Source organism: Thalassophryne amazonica, chromosome 18 (genome assembly GCF_902500255.1).
Source record: "Thalassophryne amazonica chromosome 18, fThaAma1.1, whole genome shotgun sequence".
Classification (NCBI taxonomy): domain Eukaryota; kingdom Metazoa; phylum Chordata; class Actinopteri; order Batrachoidiformes; family Batrachoididae; genus Thalassophryne; species Thalassophryne amazonica.
In genome coordinates this window covers 46,316,038-46,338,363 of record NC_047120.1, presented here as the reverse complement: position 1 = coordinate 46,338,363, position 22,326 = coordinate 46,316,038, and positions in this window count along the sequence as shown.

Below are 22,326 nucleotides of genomic sequence, written 5' to 3'. Positions count from 1 at the left end.
CTGCACAATCGGAAATGGACATTTATGTTGTTTTTACCTCATCACTCCATAATGTTCCATCACAGAGAGCCTAAACTATACGTTTTAGGAATCCTTATTATCAGACAAATGACATGGCATATTTTTCAACATGATTGGAGCCTTTTAACATTTTCACTCCTATGTAATCCTTCATTGACCCATATCTGCACATAGCTTCTGCTCTGCATATGTTATACATTATTTTCTTTTTCTTTTTTTTGTATAGGCCATGACACAATGAGACTGCATTGCAAGTAATGATTAGTTACCTTTTGAGTTTAGTGTTCAAAATTGATTTTCAATGGTTGATTTAGTTGTTGGAAATGAGGGTGCCAATACTTATTCAGTCCATTATTTTATTCTTATTGAATTAATGTCATGTTGTAGAGGTTTCTTTTCACTCTGACTTTAAAGGACATACAATTTGAAAATGTACTCGTTTTTAAATGTGTAAAATCTCATGGATGCCCAAACTTGCCCATGCCAGTGTGTATGTATGTGAGAATGAGTGCATGCATATGCAAAGTGAATTTATTTCAAAATCGAAGAAAGAATTGTGGTTTGCACAGCCTATCCCAGTGTTTGGTTGTTACACCTCAGTGAGGTTTGAGCCCAGTCAGCACTGTTCTAGCATCAATGTTAATTGCAGCACTCGGCATCATCATCATCATCATTGAGTGCTTTTATTACAGAACATTTTATTCTGCTGGTTCTGTAATTACTAAGACCTGCTGCCCCTCAGACCTTCACAGTTTTAACTTACCTCATCACTATGGCAACCTTTTGTCAAAATGAACATTTATCCGTGTCTTTTGACTGCAAAATTTGATTGAGGTGGCAACTGAGTGACGTGAAGAGTTTGTTTAAACGTCTATAATGTGAACAAGAATTATAGCACAATTCCAAAATGCTATAGCCTGATAATGGCTGCAGTTCACAGCCTGGAACACTGTATCAGTCAGCCATGAAGAGCATTTCAGCGTGACAACATCCAAATTTATGCTCAACTGCTCTGGAGGCTGCTAAGTGCAGAATTTTTGCTATTTTTCTCAGAAAACATCTCAGATGTCTCTGTTGTGGTGTGTACTACAAATATGGAAAATATCACCAAACACAAATTCAGTGGTGGGCACAGCCCCTTTACACATAGTACAAATGTGGTCAAATTGCGCACGAAGCAGGAAACGTTTGCAAGTCGGGTAAAATCGGAGCTGACTCTAACTCCACGTACAGCTGTCACTAAAAATCGGAGCTGCCTCCAACGCCTCATACCACTGTTGCTACAACTATTTGCGCACACCAGCGGCTGAAAGACAAAGTGCACCCTATGAGAGTCCATTTGATCCCTCTCGCGGCAGGTGTCGGACAAATTCCAGGTGACAGACACGAACATCTAACATTTCTCCCTTGGCACTTAAAAAATGTGGTGGCCATTCGTGCTGTCAGTACGAAAATAGTGAGCAGACGATCACTTTCGAGCTGGCTGTGAAATTTGTCTAAGTGTGGCGGCTCACCCCGCAACACGTGTCGTGTGTGTGAATCACGTGTGTTGCGCTCCCCCCCACACCCATCCGCAACGCATGTGGGGGATGTGTGGCGGATGGGGGGTGGGGATAACTAAATAGCAGGAAAAATAACTAAAAAGAAATGATCACATAACAGTTGAGATCATGAACTTAAAACTGTCCACTGTGACGTGCGTGTGTCTGCTTGCTGTCCTCACATGGACATACATAAAAACATATGTCGCTGTTGCGATGGGCTGCAGCGAATGAGCGCACGGCGTGCATTGACAGGCTGTCCCAGGTGAAACAGACGGTCAGATCATAACACACAGCGGGTGATCTGAATGTCATATCACCCAAGTGAGCTCTGTTCCACATGACGCGGTGTCTGTCTGGCGGCGTGCGCATGTCGGGCTGGACACTCACGCAGGGCTGGCTGGACACACCAGGCCATTAGATGTGGACATGATAAGAGCACAATGCATCATTCATGTCATCATGTCATTAGGATTGGGATTGGGAACTTCTAGCATTGGGGAGTGAAGCTTACTTCAACTGCACAGCGTCTCCTGCTGGCTCCGTCAAACTCACCCCCCCCCCCAACCCCCCCCCCCCCTCAAACCCATCCAGGTTCCAACACCAATATAGCCTCTGCATTGTGTTTCCCCCTCAGTGTGCAAACTCACAATCTCCAGGTCGGGAGGCGGGCACTCTATAATCTCCATAATACTCCATAATATCAGCCGGACGGCCGATATATCGGTCGGGTTCTAGCTATAACCCATGCATTGGAGGGAATTAAATCTTAAAAATTAAAAATCCTGCAGTTGGACACAAATATAATTGATGCTGATATTTTAAAGTCATGCATTTTTTTGTCTCACTGATGAATTTGAGATCACAAAAAGCTCAACATCAACAGCCGTGCCACAATATTACTTAACTCCATGAATTTTTTTGGTTATTATTTACTCTCTTATTTATTTAATTATTTATTTTTCATGGCATATTATATTATTCTGTGCTCTGCAATGCTATATTATGTTACATTTGAAGAGTTCAGATGCAAAACCCAGTAAGTTTTTTTTTGTCGTTTTTTTTTTTAAATAGAGAAAAATGCAGTTGAAAATGGAGACTTTCATCAATAAAATGAAAACAGTTTGTTCAAATAATTTCATATTTTGCACATGGTTTTATCCTTGACAGCCAAGTACATGTTGGCCTCAACTAAAAATTTATGGTTTTGGAGATACTGGGTTTTTACATCTGAACTCTTCATTAATTTATTTGTATAATTAATTAATCAATTAATTAAGCCTGCTTGCTAAACAGTTTTAGAAGCAATACACTGTTTTATTTTACATACCACATATAATCAAAACAGTTCCTTTTCAGCGACATTTAAAGCAACTTGCTCTGTTGCAGTGTTCAAAAATAGTTAAAAAAAACAAAACAGGACAAAATAATAAACTCAGTTCAGCTTGATAGCTGTTGATGTGTGAACATTTTGTGTCAGGAAATGAGACACCCCTGTTTAAATCTATCTCCTGAGTGCCACTGAGCAAGGCAGTCAGTGGAGGCCTCTGTTCCTGTGTAGTTTTCGGTATGAATCCATCAAACTAAACAGACACTGTGCATTTGCAACAATTCTTGCATGGGTAATAATTCTAAGGTTTATCACACTTAAAAAAAAAAAATCCAAATCCTGTTTCCGTGGTGACCAATCAGGTGTTTCATTTTAGATAAGAGACAATTATTGCTCACTTCTTGTTACTATCAGCTGAAATCTCAAAGTGCACGCCCCAGTGTGTCCCCGTGCCCTTGGTAGTTAATGACATTTTTTCTGTCCAAGAGGATAGAAGGAATCCATCAGCGTTATCATTAAAACAAATCTGAGTGCTTGTTTGAACTCGCGTAATGTTTTGGGTTTTATTTTTTAGGATCAAAAGTAAATCCAGACAGGTTTCGACCAGATTAATGTTTGATTTGTCATACAGAATAAAATGAACTTTAATGCCCCAAGAACAGCTTCCTTTCCCTATTTTTAGCAGAAAATATGATTGACAGCTCAACTAATGAGGTTATTTTTGCCTGCTTCACAGCTTCTCTTATGTGTTCACATGGTTTTATAACAAGACAGAATAACACATCACTAAAAGAAGAAAAAAGATTTAAAAAGAAAATGTATTTTTGATGTACAGTTCCTCCTTACAACTCATTTGACTGCAGGTAGAGGCAGTTTTCTTTACTTCTGCTGCACTCATCTGTGAAAAGCAATGCATTCATTCATTAGTGTTTAATTGTAGTAAGTGGGACTCATTCACAAATTTATAATTAAAGTGAACCCTATTTTTTCATGTTCAGTTCAGTTGAACATCATATGTGCTTTTGCACAATGATAAGCAGGTGTCATGGTTCCCCCTGATCCCTGTGTTTTTATTCTGTTTTTAAACTGGTTATGTGTAGGTTTTTCCCCCAGATGGCGCCCTCTGTTGAGTTCTACACCGGCTGCTCCTTACCGTTCATCTCTGCTGCACCCTTGGAGTGCGTGAGCGGCAGATGAGCGGCAGACTATATAAACCCAGGCTTTCTGATCAGTAGTGCTGGATTCTTGGTTGGTGTACCTTTCCTGGGGCCAGGTTCATGACAGACTCTTCCACGATCCATGACCCATGGTCCAGACCGTTCCATGAGGACCAAGCCTGATTGCTTTTCTGTGACCTTGACCATGTCTTCTTGGTGCTTCCAGACGCCTAAGACATCAGAGCTTCCCGCAGCTAAACTCAAGGTAACCTGGCCAGCTCTGTAATTCCTGTATTAGAGCGAACTGTCTTTCCTGGTTTTCAAGATGCTTTCCTGAGTGGCTCCCATGCTATCCTGGTTCCTGGCCCCTGGATCCTTGCACAGCAAGTCACCTTGGAACTCCTCAGCTCTCAGCTCAGAGCGCAGCTCTGCTTCACACCAGTTAAGTTCCTTCTTGTCTCAATGGGATCCTGTTCTCACTTGTTCCTATCTGTGACTGTGCTAAGATAAAAGAACTGCTCCAAGAACGCTTCCTAAGAACTGCATGAACTCTGATATTGAACTGTTAAGAGTCCAGCTGTCTAAGTCTTGCTTAATTGGAACTGTGTCACAAACACGTAGCACCTGACCTCTGGAGACAATTAATGAACTGTGAACTCTTTCTGAACAGTAAACCTTATTTCAAGAGGAGAACATTATTCCCTGAACTGTGAACAACCCTATTTTAAGCCTTCTGTGAACTGTGACTCTTTAAGGCTTCCAGTGTTACAAGCAGTGCTTAATTTGTAAAGTGGGAGGTCCCGGAGCGCAGAGGATGGGTGGCTCCGGTGCAGAAAAAAAAAATAAGGGGAGGGCTTGCAAACAACGCTGTGCGCCACACCGAAAATAAACTGGGCATATATTGTTGGCCGAACACTAGTCACACCAAATCCGGATAGAGTACAAATTCCTCAGTGGTCCCTCGTTTATCGTGGGAGTTACGTTCTCCGCATTCACACCGGGCGTGACGCGAGCGACTGCAGCCACAGGTTGCCATGTAATCCCTATGTAAGGATGCATTTTGGCAACAAACCGTGCAGCACGACGCGAGTGAAGCGATTTTGATCGTTTTGCGCATTTGTGGCGCGATATTGTGTCGCGTCAAGTTGTGTCGCCCTCCTCCCCAAGTTGAAAAATCTGAACTTTTTCGTCTCGTTGTGCCACGATGACCAATCAGGGACTGAATATGTAGTGACGTGGAGATGTCTGGAGTTTGACTAAAGATGTGAACATGTCCTGTCTCTGGTAGCAGCCTGTGAGCAGGACTTATGTCTCTTTTGTCCTTTATTTCACAATCATGACAGAGTTTTTGGAGCGAACAGCAGCCCCGCAGCAGGGGGAGTGGAGTTTCTTTTTATTTTTATTTTACGTGCGCGGGTGAGGGAATCATCCATGGAGATTATTTTACTTATTAACTACACAGATGTATAATAAAGCAAATGGTGACTGGTTTCTAAAGACAATTATGACAGAGTTTTTTGGGAAAGAGCGAGGAGCAGCCTCACAGCAAGCCGTGGTTTCGTTCGTTCTTCTTTTTTTTTTTTTTTACGTGCGCGCGCGAGCGAATCGTCTGTGTGGCGAATATTTTATTAATTAACTGCACAGATGTATAATAAAACAAATGGTGACTGGTTTCTAAACACAATTATGACAGAGTTTTTTGGGGGAGGAGCGAGCTGCAGCAAGCAGCGGAGTTTCTTTTTTTTAATTGTTTACATGTACGCGCGTGAACGGGACAGTTGGTCCTCAAACTGGGTCCTGCAGAGGCGGAAGGACCGCTGAAAGCAGCCGTCATCCAGACGCAGCTCCTGCAGTAAATAATGATACTCTCTGTATTGGGAGCTTTCCACAACTCGCTCCGTGTGAAAGGTCCGTCATGATGACTTGACGCCGAGCGGAATGGAAGCTCCTCCTATTTGATGAGGCACCGGGGCGAATTTTCGCAGCGAAAGTCCACCCGAGCAGAGCAACACACCGGGCGAAAGAGGCGCGTCCATCGCCACGCGACCCCCGCGAATTTGTAGCGTCTGATCGCGCCCGGTGTGAACGCAGCATAACCCGCGATAAACGAAATCCGCAAAGTAGCGCTATTTTTTACACTTATTATAGATGTTTTAAGGCTGTAAAACCCCTCACTACACACTTTCCTCAAACAGGCATTAACATTTTCTCACTTTTCTCTCTTGTGTAAACACTCTCTTTTTTCTTCTGTGCGAGAAGATTATAAACAGACACACGCAGAACACAATGCACAGCTCTCCCTTCACTCACTGCCTCCGGGGGTACGGATGCGGGACCCGCAAAGAATCCAAGTCCTCTCTCGGTGGCCACGGAGCTCTGCAGCTACGGTCAACATCTGGATCACAACAGCGAGCGTAGCCTCTGGACCTGTTGCCAGATTTGGCGCAATTCCGCACAGCAGACAGGAGGGTGGCGGTGTGATTGGCAGTGAGAGCAATCGCGGTGATTTTTTTTTTTATATTTTGTTAGTCAAGAGAGGTGGCGGATCACGGATCCAGTATAAATAGCTGGCGGAGCCAACGTCAGAGGTTCCGGAGCGCGCTCCGGCTTGCTCCCCCTCAAATTAAGCCCTGGTTACAAGTATATTCACTCACCATCTGTATCTTCATTTCCCTTAGTTCGTGAGTCGTGCGTTACACCTGGTCCTGGTCTCTCAACGTCTACTTCCAGTTCTCCAAGACTGGCTTGGGATACTATTTTCCCTATTTTCATCTGCCAGAAGGCGGGCTCCATTCTACAGGAACCCTCCACCGCAGCATCTTTATTTTGTCCTTACAATAAATGTCTTTTCTTTTGTAAACCACTCCAAGTCTTGCTCCCTAGTGTTTGGGTCCATTGCCTGAATCAGTCCGGGTCCATCCGGACCTCTAACCATAACAAGCAAGAGTTCTATGAATTATTCCATTTGTAGCACTTCAAAACATACAATAAATTGCCCTGTTTTAGAGTCTACATTAAATTTTCACACATATGCAGGCCATAATCAGTACATTAAAATTATGTGAGTTGTGTCACAGCAGTTTTTATTAAAGCTATTATACTACTGTGCAGATGGCTTTTAAAATATTATGCAGTTCTTTAAAAAAAAATAGACTTAAAAAATTCTGGCACATCTATTTAAAAAAAATGCACCGCTCATTTCAACAAAGCGACTGACTTGCTGCATAGGGGACTTGCAGTATGTTTGCATTGTGGCAGCCACCACTTTTTGCATGCTTACATTCTGTTTTGCACTTCAAAAAGGTAACTCTTTATATTATGGTTCTTGTAATAAGTGCTAGTTAACTGGTAGTAAAACTATTATAAGTGTTTTATTAATGCTTAATATATTTGTGTGTTTAAAAATATCATACAAGTTTTGGTAATTGCATCATAACTGCAGTTACTGATAGGTTATCAAGCAATGCTCTCCCTATACATCCTGCAGCTGTGTCAGGCATTGCCAAATATTAATAAGCGTTAGTTAATTTGTAGTAAGACCTTCATGAGCCCTTATATAATGCTTATTAACATTAGGTGTTGATATGACTATATAGTTCTTAGTACTACAATCATAAACAAATTTGTTAGCTCATAAGACTGAACGGTCCACCCCTAAAAATCTGTCCACCTGCCTCCACTGCGCATGCGTCATTTCAGACTACAGCAGCACGTCTGTGAAAGATTCTCTTCACCCAAAGCAGTCAAAAGGCATTGCTAAATGTTAGTAAATGTTAGTTAACATCCTTCATGACACCTTATTCAATGTCCCTTATCATTATTATGTGTTAATAAGACTATAGAAATGGCAATAATAAAATTATAAACACATTTATTGTTGGATTATAAGACATTGCACTCACTTTAGATCCAGCAGCTGCAAAAGGCATAGTTGAGTGTTATTGTTTTACGAGTACTTGCATGGTTAACTGATACTAAATGCACACTTAGTTATGTATCAATTTCAGTAATGACAAAAACCTTAGTAAAGGTAAAGGTGAAAAAGCTGAAAGAACAACAAGTCCAGTTAATTTTACTTTTTTTGTCAGATTGACTGAGCACGCTCAAGCGTAAACTCAAGGCCTGTTTTATTATAGTTTTTCTCAGTCGCTTTGGTGCATTTCTCACATCACTATTTACATTTGCACTATTATGGTTGGAAATAGTCAAACAAGCTCCAAAATGCAGGCAGCAAAACTCAAGGGTACGTTCCAATCCAAAGTGATTTATTTACAAGTGCAATCCCAGTAGTAAAAATCCACACAGTGAAAAACAGCAGTCAACACCAAAGGAGGGAAAGCACGAATAAAACAGAGACAAAAACTGGACGAGGGGCTGGAAAAGTAATAAATGCACAAAATACTCACAAAACATGGAGACACAGGAACCACAGAGATCTCAAGGCACGAGTGAGAATCAGACAGAAAGGAACCGAGCACAGGTGAGGACTTAAATAACAAACTAGACACTTAGTACAGGTGCGGTAACTAAGGAAGCTGAGGAAGGACAAAAAGCATGTGAACACTGAACATAAGGTGACTGAAAATGAAACCTGGGCCCAAAGCTAAACAGAACGTAAATCTAACTCAAGTACCACAGTAACCAAACTACAGCAAAAGAAAGAAACTGACATAAATCCAGATAGATCACAGAACCAAATGTGTAAAACCAGAACTGATACAAGAAAGAAACATATTCATCCAGTAGATGACAGTGTTCATGTCAGTGTGAATACCAGTTGCCACACATTTGCTATAGGTATGGTCTGGCCTACATCACTTCCGCTTAATTACGGCCGCCATTTTGGATCACCCTGAAAACAAACTGTACGCACAATCAACCACTGTTGATATAGTCGTCTTTAACGCTGTTTATTCGCAAAGGCTTGTCGATTTGGTTTTGCCAAATGGCGTATGGGTATGCGGAGAGCCTTGATAGGTGTGCAAAAGTTGCTGCAATTAAAGTTACAGTTGCTGCAGTTAAAAGCTTGTAGTTGGATCTCGGGACAAAGCTGATGGCCCGCCGCGAGGCGAGCTGTCATCTGTCACCTGTCCCAGCCCCTGCCCCTGCTTCTCATCAGTGAAAGCTGAGGTCCACCTGAGAGTAACTGTTCAATTTATACATTTTCAGGAAAAATAAAGATAAATAAATGTATCATATTTGCTTGACAGATTTTGACAATTAGTTCAACACTTTTGTATGTAATGAGTCAAGCAATTCAATGAGGACTATTCGTTTTATAGGGAATGACTATATTTGACTGACATGTCATAAGCAGATGATAATGTTATAAAACAGCAGAGAGGTGTGGTATGAAAGCAACCGATGCATGTCCAAAAGCATTTGCAATTTGTTGGAAGGAATGACAAACTGCTACTATGATGTGCACAAATTACTAAATGTTGTGAATGTTGAACTAACTGTTGTGATGTGAAAAATATATTGAAGTGACTGAAAGTCTATAAACCGTTAGATTTCTGATGGATGTTATTGTAAATAAGTTATAATAGCATCAATAAGCATCTCATAAGATGCATAAGGGCGTTATTACTAAATAATTAATGCTTAAAGTATGTGAAGCCTCACATGTTTGCCAGATTTAAAGAGCGCACAAAACACAAAACCATTTCATCAGAAAATGATGTCACATGTAAATTACTGTGAGAACATGTGGGGTGCTCCTCACACTGACACTCCATCTGAAGTGTAATAGCTCCATCTAGCGGTTGAAATACAGCTGTCTTTGCACTGCAGAACATCATGAGGCTAAAATGTGATGCACATAGTTTGTAAATGCATGAACATTTTTTTAAACTTTGTGTTTATTTGTAGTGATCCCTCTTTTGATCTAAGTCTGGTTACTGGAGTATTGCAAAGCAGCATCATGAAGACTGAATGAAAAGTGGACACAAACCTGCTAGTAAATAAAAAACACTGAGCTTGATCCTCTATAACTTTACATAATACATTATGTATACATGTTTTTTTAAAGAATATTCTTCTCTTCTACTCCATCTTGAAACTGTGACTGGTGACTCAACAGACATAAGTTTCTCCAGCCACAGAAACCTTCAACTCCCTCACTCATCTCCTTCTTGCACGGTCACTACCTGTTTTAGACAGGTTTAACATACAGCAACTCTTTTCAAGACTTGAAAAATAAAATGTTTTTTTTAATTTTATTATGGCAGTACTGAAGTACAAACAGAACAACAGCAATGGATAAGTAAATGTGTTACAAGATATAAATTTATCTATTGCACAAATCGGTTTAACAGCAGATGGGAGAAGACACCAGTGGGCAGTCATGTGCTTTATAGCAACCTCTGAAATAGTAAGGACCTGTCAAAAAATAAAGAATAGACAATTATCTTTTTGTTTATAAATAATCAACATTTGCAATGCACATCATAAATATATCATTAATTATATTAATAAATACTGCTACTAGTACCACAAATAATAATTATTATTTAATTTTATGTATTGTATTAACACAATTGTACAATTTATAAATTAGATAGATAGATAGAATGAATTCACAGCACTTCACTTTTTCCACATTTAATGTTACAGCCTTATTCCAAATTAGAGTAAATTCATTGTTCCCCTCAAAATTCTACTCACAATACCCCATAATGTCAACATGACAAAGAAGTTTTTTTTTGTTTTTTTTTTGTTTTTTTTTTTACAAATTTATTAAAATAAATCACTAAGAAATCACATGCACCAAATCATGTCCAATCAATTGAATTTACCTCAGGTGGACTCCAATTAAGCTGTAAAAATATCTCTAAGATGATCAGTGGAAACAGGATGTACCTGAGCTCAATTTTGAACTTTATGGCAAAGGCTGTGAATACTTATGTATATGTGATTTCTTAGTTTTTTATTTTTAAAAATTGCAACAACAACAAAAAAAAACAACTTTTTCACATTGTCATTAGATACATAGAGATAGATCAAATTTTATTGTGTAATATTAGAGATATCAGATACTGTTGAAGTGAAAACGGAAGGAAATAAATCTTACTTACGGGAGTGAAAATAAAAGACGGTACTGATACAGACCATATTTGAATCAGCACAGGTCTCCACACCATCTTTACATCGTGGTGAACCTCCACAGTTACATCTCAGTGTATCACCTGCAAAAACAAATGTTTCTTACCACTGATGAAGGATGTGCACGTTATAATAAAGTTTTGATTTTAACGCCCAATATAGTGGATAATAAATGATTTAGTTTTTGCATTCATCACTTAATTGGTTAATTAACTAATCATGCAATAATTTTGAAGTAGTTCAATTAGTCATTTGATTTTGAACTAATCACAAGCACATCTTAATATTTGAGCATGTAGTTAATGTTTCATCATTTAACACATAAGCAACGAGGTCATTTTAATAATTGTTGATGAGGACACTTTTGAATCAAATGTATGCATAGTTTAGGTGATTTTAAAGTTTTCACACTATTCACAATAGTATAATATTAAAAAACAAAACCAAACAAACAAAAAACAACAACAACAACAACAACAACAAAAAACCAATGAAGTAGACTGTCAGAGAAAGAGGCGTCAGGAAAAACTGGTCAGGACTACATCATGCTTCGGAAAATCCCTTAAAACACCAGAAGGTCTGGAGCTGGAATTATTTCAGGCCAGGGTCGGACTGGGAACAAATTTCGGCCCTGGCATTTTTCCTCTGGACCAGCCCACTATTGGCCCGACGAATCCACCCCCAAACACGCACACCCACCCATCCATACCGAACCCCCATTGAACAAATACTATACACCTAAACACCATGAACACACACCTAAACACACACTTTCACTGTCATTTCACCTTGATCAGGCAATTACATATTTTGACGAAATTACAAGTTTAAATGACTATATATATATATATATATATATATATATATATATATATATATATATATATATATATATATATATATATATATATATATATGTATAAAACATCATGAGGTTTATGTCACAGAAATCCGCCTTTACAATCACACTGCAGTCATTGTTAAATTATTTCCTTTTGCATTTATAATAAACAAGCGGAAAAAAGTTTTTGTGTCTCCAAAGTGTGTGAGTGAGTGAGTGAGTGAGTGAGAGAGGTAATGTGTAACCACTGCTAGGAGTCACACAGCAGCAAAATAAGGAGCTGAATTCTGTAGCTGTTGCATTTAAAGATTAACAAAAGTAAAGCACAGTTAATTAAGATAAAAGAAACAATTCCAACCTTCTATCAGTAGAAGAGCGGAGAGAAGTCCAGGCGCCGAGGACTCAATCCATTCACAGGGGCGGGAGTGGCCGCCTGCTCTTCCTGCAATCTGATTGGCCACCCTGTATGCTTCTCCATTGTCATTGGCTGTTGGTCATGTCTGGTACTAAAGCTTCATATATCTGTCGCTGAGATAGATGATGACTGGTGTGCAGTTTGAAGAAGAAACGAGGTGTTAATCCGTGAACCGCGTCATCGGGGGCCGATTTTTAGGGGGACTGTTCGGTCTCCGACACCAGAATCACGCTGAACACAGCTCGGGCATTTCTTTATGTTCTCTTAGGAGAAACGCTTCCTCTTTTTATTTTTATCGCTCTAAAAATAGCCTGAACCAGGCTCAGACTGATAATCTGTGATTTTGGGCATTTGCCCGGTGGGCCGCTGCACGTTTAGACGTGCGTGGGCCGGCCCTCCCATATTTATAGAGATTATGGAAATATACAGTGTTCTCGAACCGCGCGCTGCTGTCAACACGAGGAAAGTCCGTGATCGGTGAAGCTACAGCATTTAATCGACGCAGCTGCAGAGCCACGTCCTGAATTTGTGTCAAAATAAAAGTTCTGTAGTGTTTCATACACGACGCAGTCTTATTCTAGGTTTCAGTTTTGTTTCTGTTTGATCACACAACGGAGACTTACATCGAGCACAATGATTGACATGACCAACAGCCAATGACAATGGAGAAGCATACAGGGTGGCCAATCAGATTGCAGGAAGAGCAGGCGGCCACTCCCGCCCCTGTGAATGGATTGACTCCTCGGCGCCTGGACTTCTCTCCGCTCTTCTACTGATACAAGGTTGGAATCGTTTCTTTTATCTTAATTAACTGTGCTTTACTTTTGTTAATCTTTAAATGCAACAGCTACGGAATTCAGCTCCTTAATTTGCTGCTGTGTGAATCCTAGCAGTGGTTACACATTACCCCCCCCTCTCTCTCTCACTCACTCACTCACACACTTTGGAGACACCAAAACTTTTTTTCCGCTTGTGTGCATTTGCTTCCGTTTTGTCAGACCCGGCGCCAGAAAAAAAAAATATTAAGGGGGCGATGAGTTTATCACAGGGGGCGGGGTCACCCCCCCCCCCCAAAAAAAAATAGTGCGCACCAGAGGAGACGTGCGCTCCTGGAAAGCTCGTGTATTTACGCTGCACCGTTGTAAGAGACTGACTAAGAGTGAAGAGTGATGATAGTATTTTTTTTTAATTATTATTTGAACGTATAGACGCTCGGTCAAGTGATCTCCTGCATACCACAGAGCCGGTGTTCTATCTAGATGAGATGCGCCAACTTTCGACACTCTGAGCTGTGACGTACCTTCGCATTATCCAATAGGAACGACGCGTCGGGCCAAAACACGGAAGACTCGTGGCAGAAACCACTGATCTCTACAAAATGGATTGGACCAATCCGATTGGTTTTTTAACGTGTGACTGCTCATTTATAGAGCAGTTTTCTGAAGAAAAATAATTGGAAATGTTTTTTTGTTGTTGTTACCTCAAAATTTCTGATTACTGTTAAAAAAGTTTAGAACACTTGTAATTAAAATAGGTAAATAAATCAATAAATGGTTCTTTAGAAACCTTTCATCTGTATTAAAACCACCTGTTATTTCAGATTAGATAATTTCTTGTTTAACATAAGGAACCTCAGACATTTATTTTTAGACAAATAAAATAACATGGAAACTTGTAGATTATTTATATCTTATTTCAACCAGAAAAACAAACACTAAATAAATACAAGTATTTATTATAAATGCAAAAGGAAATAATTTAACAATGACTGCAGTGTGATTGTAAAGTAGGATTTCTGTGACATAAACCTCATGATATTTATATATATATATATATATATATATATATATATATATATATATATATATATATATTCATTTAAACTTGTAATTTCATCAAAATATGTAATTGCCTTTAATGTTATCAGGACACCCCCTCGTGGCGCCGGGTCCGCGTTTTGTACTATGATCAAGGTGAAATGACAGTGAAAGTGTGTGTTTAGGTGTGTGTTCATGGTGTTTAGGTGTATAGTATTTGTTCATTGGGGGTTCGGTATGGATGGGTGGGTGTGCGTGTTTGGGGGTGGATTCGTCGGGCCAATAGTGGGCTGGTCCAGAGGAAAAATGCCAGGGCCGAAATTTGTTCCCAGTCCGACCCTGTTTAGTACAACAGTCATTTCTACATAAATTCAGCATTATTTCATCATAAAAGGCGGCGGAAGTAATCAGAGCGCTGCGGCTAAACGAGCTGCTAGCTGATGCCTTCTCTGCACGTCGGACATTTCAAAGCGTCACAGAAATTTGCCTCGTTTCTACTTAAAACTGACTTCAGAATGATTTAAGAGGTTTTACCTTCATCATCTGATGGTTAGTAATCCCATTAATCCATTAGATTGCTTTGGGTGAAGAGACTCCGTCTCAAACGTGATGCTGTGGTCCGAAATGATGCATGCGCAGATGCAAAAGGCGGACTGATTTTTAGAGGAAGGACTGTTCCGTCTGCGCCGCCAGGATTTGACTCACTGATTTATTGTTGTCATCTGTTTTTTTTCGCTGGATTCCTGCTTATTTTAAGAATGACTAAACTAAGTGAGAAGCCATTGGACGTCTTTGACACTTCACCACCTTTAAAAATGAGCACCACTGTCAAATCTGTAATTATTTCCCATCAGTGAACTCACCACGGCCGACAGCCAGCAGCAACAGAACAGCAAGAATCACAGTCTTCATGTTTCCACAGTGTCACGTCTCTGCAGACCCGTTTCTGTATGAATAAACCAAAAGTAGAGAAAGGTGAAAAGATCACATGGTGCTCTTTCACAAAATGCACAAACACAAAGAAACCCACTTGGTGTACTGTCACTGCTGCTGTGATGATTCCCCAAAATGTGTGCTGGACGGACACCTGGTTGTCTTTTTATACTGTGCTGTTACACAATCACTGCATGGCTGGACGAAATTAAATCCCAGTCAGACGGGGCAGAATCACTTAACAAGGTCAGAATCTAACGTCAAGAAAACACACAGTTACATCACTGGGAGTGAATTCACCCACCAGGTTCATTTTGCACATTTGCACTTCAAATTTCCCCTCACTGATATTTGGAACACACTGCACAAATTACAAACTGTGAAAAACTGTTGTGCATTTTGTTGATAAATTGTGCAATGTCACACTTTTAAATTAAATGAATGTGGATATCAGCTCCCAGGTCCTTTAGCAGAATCCCAGCAAACTTAATATGTTGATGAACTTCAAAATTGCCCCGAAATGGTTTGTTTTGGCAAAGGTCAAGATCACAGAGGTAAAAAGATAAAATTATATTTTTCAATCTGATGCCCACCAAACGTGGTGAAGTCAGACTTGTCAATTGCTGGGCTCAAGATCATTGGGGTCAAAGGTCAAAATGCAAGGGTTTTTTTTTCCCCCTATTTGCATCAAACATGCTACACATGGAGCTGGGCTCTGTAAGTACACAGCAAGGTCAAACTTACCACAGGTCAATCACTGGGTCCAAGGGCATGTCTGCCTACCAGTTAGTCGACTAACCCCTCCCAGGACGTTTTACTGATTCCTACCAAACTTGATATGTCAATAAAGGTTGACCCTGAAATTGTCCTTAAATGATTAACTTTGGTAAAGGTCAAAGAATTTGATTTTCAACCCAATTTGTAACACACACTTAGCTGGATTCCAGAATTGCCCTGGCAAAATCAGTTCTTAGGTTTACAGGCTGCAGTGTATGAGTAAATGTACAAACTGTGTCTTGCAGGTAACTTATGTTCTGTTGCATTACCCAGGAGACGTTTCAGAGCTTCATTTCAAACTAATTATTCAGTTAACAACTAAATCCCGTCAACTGCAAAGAACATTCCACATATATAAACTTTTGTGGCATGTTGTTTTTCATTAATTCATGCAAAAACTAAATTGTTTATTGCAAAAACAATATTTGGGTTCTGTCTCGATGATGCAATTGTGAACTTTGCCAGCCTTGTACATTGATTCTGTGTTGACTGACTCGCACAGGATTCCTTCATTCTGTACATGCAGTGATTGTGTAACAGCACAGTATAAAAAGACGACCAGGAGTCTGTCCAGCACACATTTGGGGAATCATCACACCAGCAGTGACGCTACACCACGTGGGTTTCTTAGTGTTTGTGCATTTTTTTTTTTTTTTTTTTTGAAGAGGCACCGTGAGATCTCACATTTGTCCACGTTTTGTTTGTTCATACAGAAACGGGTCTGCAGAGAGGTGACACTGTGGAAACATGGAGACTGTGATTCTTGCTGTTCTGGTGCTGCTGGTTGTCAGTCATGGTGAGTTTGCTGACTGTCAGATTTTATTTAACCGTAGTGGTCATTGGTAAAGGTGATGAGAAACATTTGCTTTTGCAGGTGATGCACTGAATTGTAAGTGTGGAGGTTCACGACAATGTCGTCGTGGTAGTGTGGAAACCTGTAATGGTTCAAATATGGTCTGTATCCGTTTCGTCCTTGAGCTAGCTACTGGTAAGTAACGTGTCACTTTTCACTTAAACAGTCACTCATCATGTTTGTGAAATTTCATACTGTCTTCTTAAGTAAACTATTTAAACAGTTCTTTTAGTCAGACAGGGAAGATTGTTTTACCTGCTTTACATGTTTCGGCTACTTCCTGTAGCCTTCTTCAGAAGCGTCACAAGATGAGGTTTTCAGACCGAAGGAGGCTATGACATAACTATAGTACTATATTTGACATTGATTTGGCATGGATGGATCACGCATGACGTACTCCATCCTCCTGCATGCACGTTTGGTTGGAGCCTGGAGACAGCATATAAGGCTGTGTCCCACGATGACTGATAGAGCAAAAGTATGAGTTACAAATTGGTAAATTAGTCAATCTCTCATAGATTTTTGGCTCTGATGGACAGATGATATCATATTTCTACAACAGCACAGACAGCTGCAGTTAGTAGAAGGATCTTCCCGGGTTAAAGACACATACAACCCCTGGCAAAAATTATGGAATCACCGGCCTCGGAGGATGTTCATTCAAATCAAATCAATTTTATTTATATAGCGCCAAATCACAACATGTTGTTCATTCAGTTGTTTAATTTTGTAGAAAAAAAGCAGATCACAGACATGACACAAAACTAAAGTCATTTCAAATGGCAACTTACTGGCTTTAAGAAACACTATAAGAAATCAGGAAAAAAAATTGTGGCAGTCAGTAACGGTTACTTTTTTAGACCAAGCAGAGGGAAAAAAAATATGGAATCACTCAATTCTGAGGAAAAAATTATGGAATCATGAAAAACAAAAGAACGCTCCAACACATCACTAGTATTTTGTTGCACCACCTCTGGCTTTTATAACAGCTTGCAGTCTCTGAGGCATGGACTTAATGAGTGACAAACAGTACTCTTCATCAGTCTGGCTCCTACTTTCTCTGATTGCTGTTGCCAGATCAGCTTTGCAGGTTGGAGCCTTGTCATGGACCATTTTCTTCAACTTCCACCAAAGATTTTCAAATGGATTAAGATCCGGACTATTTGCAGGCCATGACATTGACCCTATGTGTCTTTTTGCAAGGAATGTTTTCACAGTTTTTGCTCTATGGCAAGATGCATTATCAGCTTGAAAAATGATTTCATCATCCCCAAACATCCTTTCAATTGATGGGATAAGAAAAGTGTCCAAAATATCAACGTGAACTTGTGCATTTATTGATGATGTAATGACAGCCATCTCTCCAGTGCCTTTACCTGACATGCAGCCCCATATCATCAATGACTGTGGAAATTTACATGTTCTCTTCAGGCAGTCATCTTTATAAATCTCATTGGAACGGCACCAAACAAAAGTTCCAGCATCATCACCTTGCCCAATGCAGATTCGAGATTCATCACTGAATATGACTTTCATCCAGTCATCCACAGTCCACGATTGCTTTTCCTTAGCCCATTGTAACCCATTGATGGCTCTGGGAGCGTACTGGGAGAACCCTTGCCACCTCACCAGCTTTGAACAGTTTAATGACTTTTGACCTGTAGCTCCCACCTCACTGGTGATGAAGACCTTTGATAGGTTGGTCAAGCAGGAGTTACTGAAGCAGGTGGAGGAACAGTTAGATCAGCTCCAGTTTGCTTACATGTTGATACAGTAGATGAGTACAAATATTTAGGATCCATCAGGCAGCAAATTATGTTTTGAGAGCAGCACAGATGCTGTCTGTAAAAAGGCCCAACAGAGACTTTACTTTTGGAGGAAGATGAAATCATTCAGCATGACCCTGTTTTATCAGTTTTATTGAATCAGTCCTGACATTTTGTATGGTGCTGTGGTACGGTGGTCTTCCATTGATCAGCAAGCAAAAGCCAACAAAGCTGGTGAACGTAGGGTCAGGGGACACTCACTTATCACTCATCTTCAACCACTTATCTGGGGTCGGGTCACGGGGGCAACAGCTCCAGCAGGGGACTCCTAACTTCCCTTCCCCGGGCCGCATTAACCACCTCTGACTGGTGGTTCCTGAGGCGTTCCCAGGCCAGTGTGGAGGTATGATCTCTCCACCTAGTCCTGGGTCTTCCCCGGGGTCTTCTTACAGATGGACATACCTGGAACACCTCCCTAGGGAGGTGCCCAGGGGGCATCCTGACCAGATGCTCGAACCTCCTCAGCTGGCTCCTTTCAACATGAAGGAGCAGCGGCTCTACTCCAAGTTCCCCACGAATGACCGAGCTTCTCACCTTATCTCTAAGGGAGACACCAACCACCCTCCTAAGGAAACCCATTTCGGCTGCTTGTACCCGTGATCTAGTTCTTTCCGTCACCACCCAACCCTCATGACTACAGGTGAGAGTAGGAAAGAAGACTAACCAGTAGATTAAGAGCTTCGCCTTTTGGCTCAGCTCTCTTTTTGTCATAACAGTACGGTAGAGCGAATGCCCCTGCTGCGCTGATTCGCCAGCCAATCTCACACTCCATTGTCCAGTCACTCAAGAACAAGAACCCGGTATACTTGAACTTATTCACTTGGGGCAAGACAGCGTTCCCTAGTTCCTTAGTTCGTCCGCATTCCTTAGTTAGTCTTTCAGCTGACAGACTAAATTTTGAACTGCCCTGAGCATCCACTCTTTGGGGTGTTTAATTTGCTCCCCTCTGATTGCTGTTTGAGACTACCTAAGTTAAGGACAAGACCTGTCGGGGATACTTTTATTCCTGTGGCTATAAGGAACTTGAATTCATTGGACTGACATATTTTAAATTTCTTACAGGATTTTTAAATGCTTTATTTATTCCTGTCCATGTTTATGATAACAGTTTTATCTATGTATTGTCCATTGGATCTTGTCTGTTATGGTTAGAGGTCTGGCTGGGACTGGACCGGTTCAGGCAATAGACTTAAATGCTGGGAGCAATGACGAGAACAGGTGTGAATGAAAGGAGATTTATTTACAATAATGAATAGCAAAGGATTAAATATGCTGAAGTTGGAGGTGGTACCTGCAGAGCCGACACAGGGCCGCTTGTAGCAGTGGAAAGTCAGGAGCTGCAGTGCAACAGGAGCCAGGCTTGAGAGTTAGCGAGTGGGTTGAAATCCAGGACAGATGGGACAGGAACCAGAGCCAGGTAACTTGCGCAAAATTTTTATTGGTTTATTGATCAGCGTTATAAAACTTAATTTTTCACTCAGCGGATTAATGGTTATCAAAGCTAACATTTTGGTTAGCTGTGCCTCAACTAAAAAAAACAAACAAACAAACAAAAACCATGAGGTTTTGGAAAATTATTCAATTATTTGTGGATCGTCTTAAATTTTTTCTGTCATGACATGTTTTGTAAGATGCAACTGCAGCTGAATGGAAGAAACAAAAATATTGCAAACATTTTGAATGGATTATGCTATTTATTATGATACAATATAACATATACAGCACAATAACGTGGTATTTGAAGGTATGTTACAACATGTTCATTCATCAGTTGCACAAATCACGTTTGCAGCAGTAAACAGAAGCTGTTCCTGATTGACTCAGCGCCTTAAAGTTGTTCTCTCCATAGCAACCTCTGAAGCTGTTGATGACTGTGAAAACAGAATAAACAGCTAGTTTTTATTATAAATGTATAAAATTCATGAAAATTTCAGAATGGATATATTAGAGGTATCTGGTCACTACATGGTAATGTTACTTACCAGGACCTGCTTGAATGGTGGCCCTGATACAGACCATATTTGAACCAGCACAGGTCTCCACACTACTCCTACAGCGTCGTGAACCACCACAGTTACACCTCAGTGCATCACCTGCAAACACAAATGTTTCTTGTCACCTTTACCAAAGACCACCGCGTTAAAATAAAATCTGACAGTCAGTGAACTCACCATGACTGACAACCAGCAGCACCAGAACAGCAAGAATCACAGTCTTCATGTTTCCACAGTGTCACGTCTCTGCAGACCCGATTCTGTATGAACAAACCAAATGTGGACAAACGTGAGAAGATCACACGGTGCCCTTTCACAAAATGCACAAACACAAAGAAACCCACTTGGTGTAGCCTCACTGCTGCTGTGATGATTCCCCAAATGTGTGTTGGACACCTGATCGTCTTTTTATGCTGTGCTGCTACACAATCACTGAATGTACAGAATGAAGAAATCCTGTGGGAATAAGTCAGTACAGAATCACTGTACAAGGCCGGGATCTGATGTCAACAAAACACACAATTATGTCACCAAGACAGAACACAAATATGGCCAACTGATGTTTTTGCAATAAACCATTTAGTACTGACATGGAACTTATCAGGTCTGATTAATGTTATTCCCATAAAGTGAAGTAATGCAACAGAATATAAGTATATGAAGCACAGTTTGTACTTTAACACTCTGGCCTAAACCTTCCCCCCAAAACTGGAAACAAACGACATGTTGAGAGGAACAAAATCAAAGCCAGAAACATGACACATTTTACACATTTCAAACATTTAGCAAGTGTATCTGGTCCCATTCAACACAGTGTTACATCGACTCTATCACAATGCAAATCAAAACTTTATTACTGTTGATCAACCTTATGTAACAGTATTTTGAATGTAACCGTATTGGCCACAGGGTTAATTTAACACTATGAAGCAAGGTTTTGAACTGGTTTAAGGAACAAAAACCAGAAACAATTGATGTGCTGATGTGCCATGAGAAATGTTGATGTGTAAAAAGCAAAGTTTTTTTGGCTTCGGGGTCAAACTCACCATGCTGGATCTGCACTGAAGAAGGAACCTTCTCTTTTGAAAGCAAGTGTACTGACCTGTTGTCCACCACAGTGACCCACACATTTTACAATTTATACATTTTTCAGCATTTAACGGCTGCAAACAGTCCCATTCAACCTTTCTTAATACTAGTTAACAGTATTTGTGTGCATGAAGATAGTAACCCCTATGGCATTCTGAGATTTGACCCAATGACCTTCACTCAAATGATTGACCTGTTGCTGGTTTTGTCAGGACAGTTTTGGAATCCAGCTAAGTGTGTGTCACAAACTGGGTAGAAAATCAAATTCCTTGAACTTTGTCAAAATTAATTATTTAAGGACAATTTCAGGGTCAACCTTCATTGATGTACATCAATTAGCAAAACGACCTGGCAAGAGCTGGTCAACAAACTGCTCGGCAGATACGACTTTGGCACCAATAATTGACCTTTGGTAGATTTGACCTTGCTGTGTAATTACAGAACCCAGCTCCATATGTGTACCAGGTTTGGTGAAAATAGGAGAGAAAATCTTGAATTTTGACCATTGACCCCAATGATCTTGAGCCCAGTGATTGACAAACCTGACCTCACCATGTTTAGTGGGCATCAGAGTGAAAAATATAGTACAAAACGCTAAATTTATAAAACTGCAAACAAACACTTTGGG